This window comes from Octopus bimaculoides, chromosome 22 (assembly GCF_001194135.2).
Source record: "Octopus bimaculoides isolate UCB-OBI-ISO-001 chromosome 22, ASM119413v2, whole genome shotgun sequence".
Lineage (NCBI taxonomy): Eukaryota > Metazoa > Mollusca > Cephalopoda > Octopoda > Octopodidae > Octopus > Octopus bimaculoides.
In genome coordinates, this window is record NC_069002.1 from 26,240,915 (window position 1) to 26,253,830 (window position 12,916).

The following is a 12,916-nucleotide window of genomic DNA, read 5'->3' on the forward strand; positions in this document are numbered from 1 at the left end:
TATATATATATATATATATATATATAGGTGAGTTGGTAGAAGCGTTAGCACACCGGGCGAAATGCTTAGCGGTATTTCGTCTGCCGTTACGTTCTGAATTCAAATTCCGCTGAGGTCGACTTTGCCTTTCATCCCTTCAGGGTCGATTAAATAAGTACCAGTTATGCATTGGGGTCGATGTAATCGACTTGATCCCTTTGTCTGTCCTTGTTTTTCCCCTCTATGTTTAGCCCCCTGTGGGCAATAAAGACATAAATATAATATGTTTATATATATTTATATAGAAATATACAAAATATATGATAATAAGAAATTAATTATAGTTCAGTTATTGGGATTTCAATCAATAGATTTGTGGGTATTCTATTTTGGATAATGCAAAAAGAACATAACGAGTATTTATGATGGAAAACTTATGGTATTTATATGCTATTTCTTGACGTACATATTGATTGAAATCCCAATGAGGGAACTACGTATACATACACACACACACACACATATACATATAAATCATCCCTCATTAGGCAGTTATGGTATATATCGGTTTGGTGCCAACTCTTCACCAAATATTGTTGCTTAAGTGCAATAGTCAGTATGAAACCTATGGTAGCATTCTAACCAGTTATATAACATGGACCAGTAATATCCTGCTTGACAATATATAAATATATAACTCACTTTATTACTTATATTGAGTGTACTTTTTCTTCTGACTTATGGATGTCAAATTGTTGATTTACATATGTATATATATATATGTGTGTGGATGTGTGTGTGTGTGTGTGGATGTGTATGTGTATATATGTGCATATAATAGAAACAAATTAACTGTATTGTAGAATTTTTATCTGTATGTATTTAAAATGTAAACCATCCTTTCTTCTATTGGCACAAAGCCTGAAATTTTGGGTCCAAGAGCTTGTCGATACCATTGACCCCAGTACTGAATTGGTATTTATTTTATCAATCCCAAAAGGATGGAATGCAAAGTCAACTCCAGCAGAGATTGAACTCAGAACATTAAGACAAACAAAACGTCACAAGCATTTTGTCCGACATGCTAACAATTCTGCCAGCTCATTGCTTTTGTTAAATTGTATACAATGAAAATGAATTAATTATATTTCAGGATGTTTATCTGTAGATGGTGTGTGTGTGTGTGTGTGTGTTTGTACCCTGTGACTTTTTAGTTCAAACAAGCCATTTATCTGAATTTGCCTTCTTATTAATCTATTGGAGTTGCTTCTATGCTCTTTACTTAACAATCATTCATTGTTTTCAGTAGGAGATCGATCACCATCATAAATGTGGATATATGTGTATATGAAAGAAGCCTGTGAAATATGAAGGGCATTCAAAAAAGCATCTGACTTTATTTTTTACTGCCAAAACTAATGCCACAAGGGCAAAATCCTTTGGGTGGGCAATGATTTCACCCTTCCTGCACAGGCATGGAAGTTTTTGTACTGATAGACCTTGTCAGTTCCTGGCTGTTATGCCTTAAGTACAGAAATATAGTGTGTGCTTGTTGGATTTTTGTTTTCACACAAGATAACCAAACACATAGTACAGAGATATTACATCAAGTTTTGCCAAAACCTTGGTAGTTCTAAAGCTCAAATCTTCCTGAAGATTCAGCAGGGCTTTGATGTTGATGCCATGGACAAAACTCAGATCAAGGAGTGGTACGACCACTTCAAATATGATCAAATCTCAGTGGAGAGTGAGGCATGCTCAGGCTGACCATCCACAGGCCAAAATGAGGGGCCGATTGAGAAGGTTTGACAAATAGTCATGGAAGATCATTGTGTAACAATCCAGGAAATTCCTCACAAAGTGGAGATCAGCACAAGATCAGTGTGTTCCATTTAAATGGAAGATGTGTGTATGTGGAGAGTGTTGGTGAAATATGAAGTTGGATACATTTGAACGCATCTTGTAATTCAACCTTTCCTGGACAAGCACAATGCACCATTTGTTCGACAGGCTCCCTACTCTCCTGACTTGAGACTCCTGGCTCTTCTCCAAGCTTAAAACCACACTGAAAGGACGACAGTTTGAGTCATAAGAGTCTTCTGGTTTGTCAACTTCCGTCAAACCGTTCGACCCATGCCAGCATAGAAAACAGATGTTAAACGATGATGATGACGATGGTGATTATGTTTGTATGCGTGTAGTGATGTTTGTATGTAAATGTTACAATAATGTCATTGCTAATTTAAAGTGCATTTGAGAATGACAATGAAACATTTTCTCATTGTCTGACTATTTACTGAGAGTAGAGTCATCTTTATTATTGGGAAGGTCAACTTGACTGAGGCTTCATGATATGTTCGTACACACACACACACACACACACACACACACACACACACACACAAATAGGATATTTTATGGCTTGGTCATGTTGATTAATAAGTGCCATTCTGCTGTAAATTATTGGTGAAGTGCCATGTGGAATCACCTATCAATTGTGAAATATTCTTCAGTGATACAGTTCGTCATCTCAATTAATTGCTTCCTATACAAATGAGAATTGGCATTATATTTCAACTGATAAAATATTACTGCTGTATATACACCATAAATAAACATATAACAATCGATTCTACATTGAAAGAATCACCAAAAATTACCCTCATTATTCCAAGAAATAATTTTCAAAAGACTCGGGTCTAATTTCTGTTTTTTGTTTTTTTTTTCATCATCTAATTATTCATTATCAATTTTAAACGAGACTTCTTGCCTACTTCTTAATTATTCTTTAAACTTTCTTTCCATTCTTTTTTTGCTTCGTTACTTATTTCTAATTATTTTTCTTGATAGAAACACACACACACACAAAAAAAAAGTAATTAATTGCTTCAGTTTGTCTTAGTTTATTTCTTTCTGATGTTAGTGTTGTTGTTTCATTTTCTTAGATCTCAGTATTGAAGTGTAAAATAATCAAATATATATTTATAACCACCAGACTCATTTTAAAATTAGCTGAAGATAGTGAACATTTTCTTCTTTGGAAATACAAATGTGATACATTTAGACATTATTCTACAATTTTAAACATTTAAAATCAATGTTGGATATTTAAGTTTTCTTTTTTCCTCTCTTCTTTATGTATTTATTTCCAAATAACTCCATTTATAAATTATGTTCGTCTTTTTATTTGCTGTTGATTTTAAAAATTGGTTTGAATAGAAGCAGTTCTCCGTGATATTTTCCACCCTCTGAAATAAAAATTTTCTTTTTTACATTTGTTTGTTCTACAGTTTATTCATCCATAGTCTTGCAGTTTTCTAGAATTTTTCTATATGTTATCAATATTTCATACAAAACACCCACAGAAAAAGAAAAAAAAGTGAACAAAGGAAAACAAAAAAAAAATAGCATGAAATTTAACACTATGGTCATTCCACAGACACCATAGAAAGTTGTAGTTTCTGTAAATGTCAGCAAATTTTTACTGGTAAAGTGTAGGAATCAAGTAAACATAACACAATGAAGGAAGACAATTTATTGCTCCGGTTTCCTTTTTGTGCTTCTGTTTAGTAGGACTGACAAAAAACATTGATCACTCATAAACTATCCGTCAATGACACTAGATTTTATTGGTTTCTTTAAAAAAGAAAAAACTACACATTTATCATAAAACTGAAGGAAAGCAAATAAATACATCTTAACATAATAAGGCATATGCTTCAGTATCGACAAACTAAACAACACAAATCTTTCATAAATATAATTACTGTATAATAATGTTTTACCATTATCTGAATATCAATAGTTATATTAGAATTATTGATCGGTGACGGACCACTAAACATAACGGCATTAGTTCAAATCTTTCAATAGACATTGTTATGTTTATAAGGCATTTAAAATGCAGGGTCATTAGTGTGTTGGACAGATTGTTTTATGGTAATCATTTTGACTGTCCACACCAATGGTTCTTAACCATTTTTTTCCTGTGGACTCCTTTGATTACTATTTTATGGTACTGGAACTCCATAACTACTTGATATTTTTTAAAATCCCATTATACTTTTATAATTAAATATTAGGAATTGTATAAAAAGAATTGTTAAACTATTTTATAGAAACATAACCAATTTATTGCATTTTAGTGACAAAATCTTATATGAACCCCCAAGGGCTGTGAACTACTGGTCAGCATTGTGAATTCAGATACCTCCAGGGTCAACTTTGCCTTTCACTTGTTCAGGGGTTGGTAATATCTTACTTTTTCTTTCTTTCTGTCTGTTTTTCTCTCTTCTGGAAGAAATCAGCCGAAATCAAATCTGGAATGGGTCTGAGTGCTGCCAGAACTGAAAATACCCAAGACATAATGTTATGGCAGCACCTCAACAACTCCATCAAGGAGTTGAGAGCACAAGACAAAGCAAAGCATTGATATGTTTCCTTAATCAAGGAACACAACTCTCACCTGATCTCACCTGATAACTTTGAATAAGCATCTATCAAAAAATGCTGTCTGATATCTGGAACTATCCTGCTGCTCCAGAGAGATTTTAAAGCTGACCATAACCACATAGTTCTGACCTGTGTGGGAGAGACTACAGAGAGCAAGGGCCTTGTCCTTTCTTCCTAATTAAACCTTTAAAAAACAAACAGTAACACTATGCTGACACTTACCTGTAGCACTTACCTTCCTGTAACAGAAGGAAAAAAAAAGCAAACAAAACCTCTTTGATATATTCTTGCTTATTGATTTCCATAGGTCAAAAATGGTAAGGCTCAAAACTTGTATAATGGAATGATCTGTGAATATATCATGAATCATCATCATCACATTCATTAAATGTCCACTTTCCCATGGTTGTATGGGTCAGGCTGAATGTATTGTGGTAGATTTTTCTACAGTTGGGATTTTGTTGTTGCCAACTCTCACCTGTTCCCAGGTAAAGTAATATTTCCCATGGCCTGACATGTTTTTCCACAGAAGAGGCTGGAAACAAACAAACACCACTTGTACAACAGTGATGTTTGTTTACAACCACCACATGATACCACAACAAGAGTAAGCACACACACATGTAGACACATGCACACACACACACACACATACACACACACATACACACACACACACACGCACACGCACACACACACGCACACACACGCACACGCACGCGCACGCACACGCGCACACACACACACACACACATAAGAGGCTTCTTTTACTTTCTGTATACCAAATCCACTGAGAAGGCTTTGGTCTGTCCAGGGCTACTGTAGAAGACTGAACCTGAATCCACATGGTTGGGAAGCAAGCTCCTTAACCACAGCCATGTCTGTGTCCGAATATCATTTAATGTAAATAATTGTCTTTCCTGTAATTTATAATTCCACTTAAATTCTCTCAAAACGGAATTAAGAGTCAGAATAGTTTATGATACAAGTGATGACAGCAGTTAGTTCAAAGTTGAATACATTTAATGAAATGCGTGTTTGATCGTTAACCTTAGAATTAATTAGTCAGTTATATACCTAGTTAATCCATCTTATTGTTATACACTCACCTGCAGTTTAACACAAAGTCCCTTATCTGTCCCTTACTCTCTGTGGAAGCTGGACACTTCTATTTGCTGTAATTGCTTCACAATGTCATTAATCTTAGACATTTATCAAATGAGTTCTTTCTTCAAACTGCTGTCTTTAGGATGTGCCATTTGATTTTGGTAAATTTGCTCTTTTATTCCATTGCTTGTTTCAGTCACCGGGAAGATGGCTATGCCTGTCATAGCACTGCTTCTTTTGTCAATCATATCAGCACCAGTTTATTTTAGATTAGTACTGATTCTATCAACCTCTGATTATCAAATAATTGATTTACCTTTTGACAGAAGAATTCCAACCACATTTCATGGTTCATTACCTCAACAGTTCCTTTATAGAATCCAGTGGCTAAGGCCATCATCAGGAGGAACCACGTCCAGTTTCAGCCCCTACTCCTCTACTGTTTCCAATGTGGTGCCCTCCACCTTTTGGAGGTGTCTTCAGCTCTGGTTTTGAGTGCGTTTTTTTGTCTTTTTTCTTTGGCTTTTTGTTCTTTGGTTTCTCCGATGCAGCTTCAACAAATGTCAGCAGGTGAATGACCACCCTGGCAAACTTCCCTTCGAATACTCACCGGTAGGATCCAGCAGCCATATAATCCTCACTACTTGACACAATGGGTCACTCCAGTATACACAAACATAGGAACGTATACCCATATAAACATGTGCATACATGCATGTAGATAATCAACATGCATGTACTTCACAGTACACATCAGAACACGTAAAAAAATGCAGGAATTTTCAATGAATGACCTCAGTAAATAATTAAAATGACAACAGTAATGATAGAATCTTAAATATATCATACAAAAGGATATTTTTATGATATGACATGAATAATATACTTTTGGTGTCAAATGGTATTACACAAATAAATAATTGGTTGTTGTTATCACAGAAATATAATATTGCAGAATAATACGAGGGTTTGAGTCAAATTGTAATGCCATTTTGTTTAGGACAGGTATAATTACCAACACAGGAACATGTATCATACATCAAAATGAAGCTGGTCCTCTGTGGATCACATCCCTACTTCTCAACATAGTCACCGTTTCTCTCAATAGCAATGTTCCACCTTCGAATAAGAGCATGTATCCCTGCCCTGTAAAATTCTGTTGACTGTTCTTTGAGCCACTTCTTCACTACAGTTTTCACTTCCTCATCACTGGAATAATTTAGCGCCTTCAGACTATCATCTCTTTGGCCCCACAAAAGAGGGTTTGAGAGGCAAACATTATTCCAGTGATGAGGAAGTGAAAACTGTAGTGAAGAAGTGGCTCAAAGAACAGTCAACATAATTTTATGGGACAGGGATACATGTTCTCATTCGAAGGTGGAACATTGCTATTGAGAGAAACGGTGACTATGTTGAGAAGTAGGGATGTGATCCACAGAGGACCAGCTTCATTTTGATGTATGATACATGTTCCTGTGTTGGTAATTATAACCTGTCCTAAACAAAATGGCATTACTTTTAGACTCATCCTCGTATATGTTAATACAGAATGCACTCCATACTACTTAAATGTAGATATGATATTTAGTATTGCACTGATCAACTACTGACTGTTAAACCAACACATGTCAAACTAACACGGTTTACTATGCCCCTGGCATTTCTTATTGTAATCTGTTAGTCCACCTTCTGTAATGTGAGGGTGTTTTGGATTTTCCTATAACAGTGTATATAATTCAGGACATAAAGTTGTTTCAATTTTTTTTTTTTTGGATACATCACATTAGAAGGAATGGAATAAATTTATACACACACACACACATAAAATTATATATATGCACACACACACACACACACACACACACACACACACACATCTAGGTCATTGTGATTTGATCTAAAGTGAACAGGACAAACCCATTGCATATGTATTCTTAAATTCTGTCTTACAGATACTGTTTCACAAAATCACAAATGCTCAACTGCGCAAAATATAAATTTTTTTTAAAATTCAGACCTGCCCACTGGGACTGAATTTAGAAACACGTAGCTGTTAAATCAACATTTAAACCACACAGCTCAGCTTATCTCAAGTTTTAAATATTCTTCACATAAATCAGAGTTCTCTTTAGTGATATTACTCAATATAAACAAACAAACCATGACATGCAGTAAAATAAACATGTATATTTAAATTCAGTCAGCATGCAATTTTGATATATGTGCTTGTGTTTTTGTAGGTACATGTGTGTGTGTGTTTGTGTGTGTGTGTAAGTTAAATTTAAAATAGAAAAATAAGGTTTAGAAAGGAGACATTAAAATGCAGTATTCAAACCTTGTTTCAGATAAGTTCCACGTAGTGTACACTCCGTCTTCCATATCAATCATTTAAAATGTGTGTGTGTGTGTGTGTAAATATATATAATATATATATATATATATGTGTGTGTGTATATATATATATATATATATATATATAAACTTATATATATATATAAACTTATAAAGACAGAGAGAGATAAGTATATATTTTCTCTCCCTGTTTATTTTTGTGTTCCTTTCTGTCGAAGAGCGTAGGCTCGAAATGTAAAAGACTTTCTCACTTCCCGAGCGTTAAACTAATACATCTGTTTGTTGTTTACACACCCATCTTATGTTTTTTGTAAATTCTCACTAAGTTTATATATATATATATATATATACATATATATATGCATATTTTATTGTGTATGTCAGGTGTGTCAGTTTGGGGTAGCCATAAAAAATGCAGTTTTGACAAAGCTCTCTTATGGTATTTCATCCAAGTTTTTTTTTTCCTTGTTTTAGTCTAGAGGATGGCTCTCCAGCCATGACCTTTACAACTCTCATTAACAATTCTCTTAAAATGTTGCAAGTATTTTGCTAAAAAAACATGTGCAGAGAGGGAATTCCAGAAGGCCAGTGTTCCGGAGAAGAAGGATTGGATATTGTAATTGGTGTGCAGGCTGGTGAGAGTGGAGAGTGTAATATGGAGGATAAGTGGAAGAGGAGGAAAGATGAATGATTCAGAAGGGTTTGAGTCAAGATGGCACAAGACTTGTCAGTTCTTATAAGCAGAGGCCATTATAGTAGTGGTGCCAAAAGCAGAGAGAGGACATAACGTGTATGTGAGATAGAGTTTAGGGTGTGATTGTGAGTGATTTTATGATAATCAGTTGAGCGAGTTTATCTGTCAGTTACGATGACAAGTATTCCAGTTGATCTGATCATTGGAACATCCTGCTCATGAAATTAATATACAAGTGGCTCAGTACTCCTTTACGTAGTTCTCAGGGAGATTCAGTGTGACACAGAGTGTGACAAGGCTGGCCCCTTTGAATTACAGGTACTACTCATTTTTGCCAGCTGAGTGGACTGAAGCAATGTGAAATAAATTGTCTTGCTCAAGGACATGACGCGTCGCCAGGAATTGAACTCACCCCCTTATGATTGTGAGCCAAATACCCCTAACCACTAAGCCATATCTAGGGTGTCTGTGATGTAGCAGTTGTACTTTTAGTGTGTGTCTTACTCAGAATTTCTAGAAAGGTTAGTAACTGTTGGGGCTGGAAGTATTTTGTGGTGAAGATCTTCAGTGTTAGCGAAGTTTAGCATTTGAAGAATTTGTAGATATTGTTCTAGTTGTGTGCTCTTAGAGTTCAAAGGGTTTGAGGTACAATGATATTTATTGCTGTGTGCGGTGATTGTGTTTTTTTAGGCATCAAAGGAAATGAGATTAGCACACACCTATTGGAGGAAGAAAAGAAAAATTACTGGCCTTGTGCTAAAATTTGAAACCGTTTATACTTCCATAAATCAATGTTTTGATTTATAACATTGTTTGCTAATTCTTTGTTCTTTTCCATTTTTTTCAGGTAAGTTGATATCCTTGCATGTCTACCTGTCTGTCTTGGTAAGAACAATTAATTCCACTACAAAAATGGTATGTTTCTTCATCATGTCTATATCTGAATGTCCTTGTTATGTACTTGCTTGTGGGCGTTGACTCCAGCTCAAAAACAAATTTCCCTCATGACAATTTGCGTACCAATTCTGAGACAATGAGTACAGTCATGCGTCTCACATAAACTCACTCACTTACATCATACAGGTCTAACTACTAGGCTTAAACATCCCCATGGGATTAATTCTTTAGCAATAGGGGTTCTCAACCATTTTTTTGTCTATGGACCCCTTTGATTACTATTTTATTTTGGTGGACCCCCATAGCCATTTGATGTTTAAAAACTTTAAAGAAACGTCTTTTAAAATTCTTTTGTTTTCCTCGCATTGACTTGTGAAGGTTGAACTCTGTAAAATGTTAAAGAAAGGAACCTGTTCCTCGCCATAAATACCAATACAAGATACATCGAAAACAAAATTTTTTCAGGGGCACTTACAATATTATTGTGGATCCCCAATTGACTATTTTGTTTTGTGGACCCCAACAAAATCTCATATGGACAATCAGGGACCATATGGACGATTAGGTGTCACATGGATGATTGGGGGTCATATGACCCCTGGTTGAAGAGCATTGCTTAAATCAGCCATGTCTGGCCCAAATATTTCACCTGTTTAATGTTGAAACTAGCCAGATCCAGCCTCTCACACCTATCCTACAATGTCATTCTAAAAGTAAGCAATCACTTGAAATCTCAAAGCTACAAGATAATGCATGATTAATTCAACTCAAGGTGAATAAATAAGCATTAGATTTGACAGAGTAACCTGAAAGCTGAAGGGTTAACTTACATGCACGCACACTTATATACACAACTACTTCTATAAACACACGGACACACACATTGCTATCACCATGCGTACACGTACAAATATCTGCAAACTTTCAGAGGATTTTCTTAAACTTTTGATTTGTGTGTGTGTGTTGTATACGAAGTGAAGATAAATTCAGAAGATATTTTTTTTCATTAATTTTATCTATTTTTTTTAAAAGCTCATTTATTGAACTATTGTGCATACCCTTGATGATGCATATATATATATATATATATATATATATATATCTTTGGTGCCACAAAAAAAAAATAACCAAAAAACATTTCTGTGTGTTGGATGTGTTGGGCTATATATATATATATATATATATATATATATATATATATATGCATCTGTGTGTGTAAATATATAATATATATTTACCTATTGATACACACACACACACACACACACACGTATATATATCAAAGTTTGTATATCAGTAGGTAAATAAGATAAAAATTTATTTGTAAAAAAAGAAAAAAGACCTTGGTGGATACAATTAAATTATTGCTGGAAGAAAGAAAGAAAACAAAAAAAAAGACAAAACATAATTCACCCCCCTCCACACAACCTAAAAAAAGCCGATAATTTATACGAAAATAAAAAAAGAAGTTAACTTTTATAAACGAATCTATCCCGATCTGACTGGTTATCTTTGTGTTAAGTTTGTGTAAGGTCCCTTATGTGCATCATCAATCTTAACCGAGATTGTGAATGGCAATCATATAGGGAACCTATGTAAATATTTATCGAATTTCATAAGCATTGGTCTGGAAAGATAGGAGGAACTTTGGAACATTCTTCGAAATATCTATTGCAGATTTGCTTCTCGCATCAGAGAAATTTCAAAAACCAAACAAATCATTTAACTCACAGTAGAATACAGAGTAGTAGTAGTAGTAGTAGTAGTAGTAGGTGGGGAGGGGGAGGAGGAGGAGGAGTAGTTGTTGGTTAGCTCTGGGTCAGCCCTGGGGTTAAACAGACATACGTCGTCAGCATCATCATCGTTTTAATGCCCACTATTGTTTGAATCATCATCATCATTGTCTAGCGTCCGTTGTCCATACTGGCATGGATTGAATGGTGTGACCAGAGTTGGCAAGCCGGGAGCGGGAGGGGGGAAATGCACCAGACTCCAGTCTGATTTGGCAAGGTTTCTATGGCTGGATGCCCTTCCTCATGCCAACCATTTTACAGAGTATGCTGGGTGCTTTTACATGGCACCACATGGGCTCTTTTACATGGCACTGCATGTGCTCTTTTATGATGTGCGACATCGACACTTTTATGTGGCACCTTACGGGTGTTACATGACACTGCACATATGCTTTTATGTGGCACCGCATTGGCACTTTTACGTGAAACTGCATGAGTGCTTCTATGTGGCACCACCAGCGGGCTCGATCTGAACACTTCTGCTGTGGGGTATGGGTAATCTTCTTGATTATGGCCCACCAACAGGTATCTTGGTTCTTTGTCATTTCACCTGAAAGGTTCAGCTTCCTGAGGTCAGACTTCAGTACTTCATGCCATGTCTTCCAGGATCTCCCACTTCCACATGTTCCATCCACTTTGAAAGATTAGCACTTCTTTATGGAGCTGTCAGCATCCGTCCGCTTCACATGACCAAACCAGTGAAATCTTCTTTCTTGCACACCGCAACCAATTCCCCTTATGCCTAACTTCTCTCTCAGAACACTAACACTCTGTCAAACATGTACGCTTACATTACACATCCAGCGGAACATATTAACCTTATTTAGCCTCGTTCTTTTAATATTTATAGAATTTGTTGAAACAGATTTTTTCTGCACGGGATGCTCTTCCAGTCACTAACCTTCGCCTGTTTCCAATCAAGTTAATAATATTTCCTCATGGCCAGACAGGAGGTTTCTGCAGAATATTGGTAAAAATAAGAAAATGAATGTTTTATACTGCTTGTATGGCGGTGATGCTCATTTACGACCATTATACAATCTCAAGACAAGGAGACACAAACATACACACTCAAACGAGCATGCATAGGTGCAGGTGTGGCTGTGTGGTAAAAAGTTTGCTTCCCAACCACATGGCTCCAGGTTCTGTCCCACTGCATGCCACTTTGGGCAAACATCTACTATAGCCTTGGGCCAACCAAAGCCTTGTGAGTAGATTTTGTTGACGGAAACTAAAAGAAGCCCATAGCATATATTTGTGCCTGTGTTTGTCTCTCATCACTGTTTGGAAACTGGTGTTGGTATGTTTATGTTTGCATAACTTAGCGGTTCAGCCTAAATGATCGATGGAATAAATACCAAGCTTAAAAAAAATTAATACTGGGGTTGATTCTTCCAGTTAAAATTCTTTGAGGTGATACTCCAGTATGGCCACAGTCTAATGACTGAAACAAGTAAAACGTACACATACATACATATAGGTGCAGGCTTACCAACCACATGGTTCTGGGTTCAGTCCCACTGCGTGGCACCTTGGGCAAGTGTCTTCTGCTATAGCCTCAGCCTGACCAAAGCCTTGTGAGTGGATTTGGTAGATGGAAACTGAAAGAAGCCCGTCATATATATATATATATATATATATA

The 12,916-nt window shown here is 35.9% G+C and overlaps 1 protein-coding gene across 5 annotated transcripts in view; it reads left to right on the forward strand.

The window, feature by feature from the left end:
- The window catches only part of LOC106880532 (alpha-1,6-mannosyl-glycoprotein 2-beta-N-acetylglucosaminyltransferase), a 725,476-nt gene that overhangs the window by 86,263 nt on the left and 626,297 nt on the right, over positions 1 to 12,916 (forward strand). The window contains exon 2 of one of the 5 annotated variants that reach the window (XM_052975724.1): positions 9,432 to 9,499. The exons of the other annotated variants lie outside the window; for them this stretch is intronic. The gene's annotated coding sequence lies outside the window, so the exon portion shown is untranslated. The remainder of the gene's footprint in view (positions 1 to 9,431; positions 9,500 to 12,916) is intronic. 5 annotated transcript variants of the gene reach the window in all.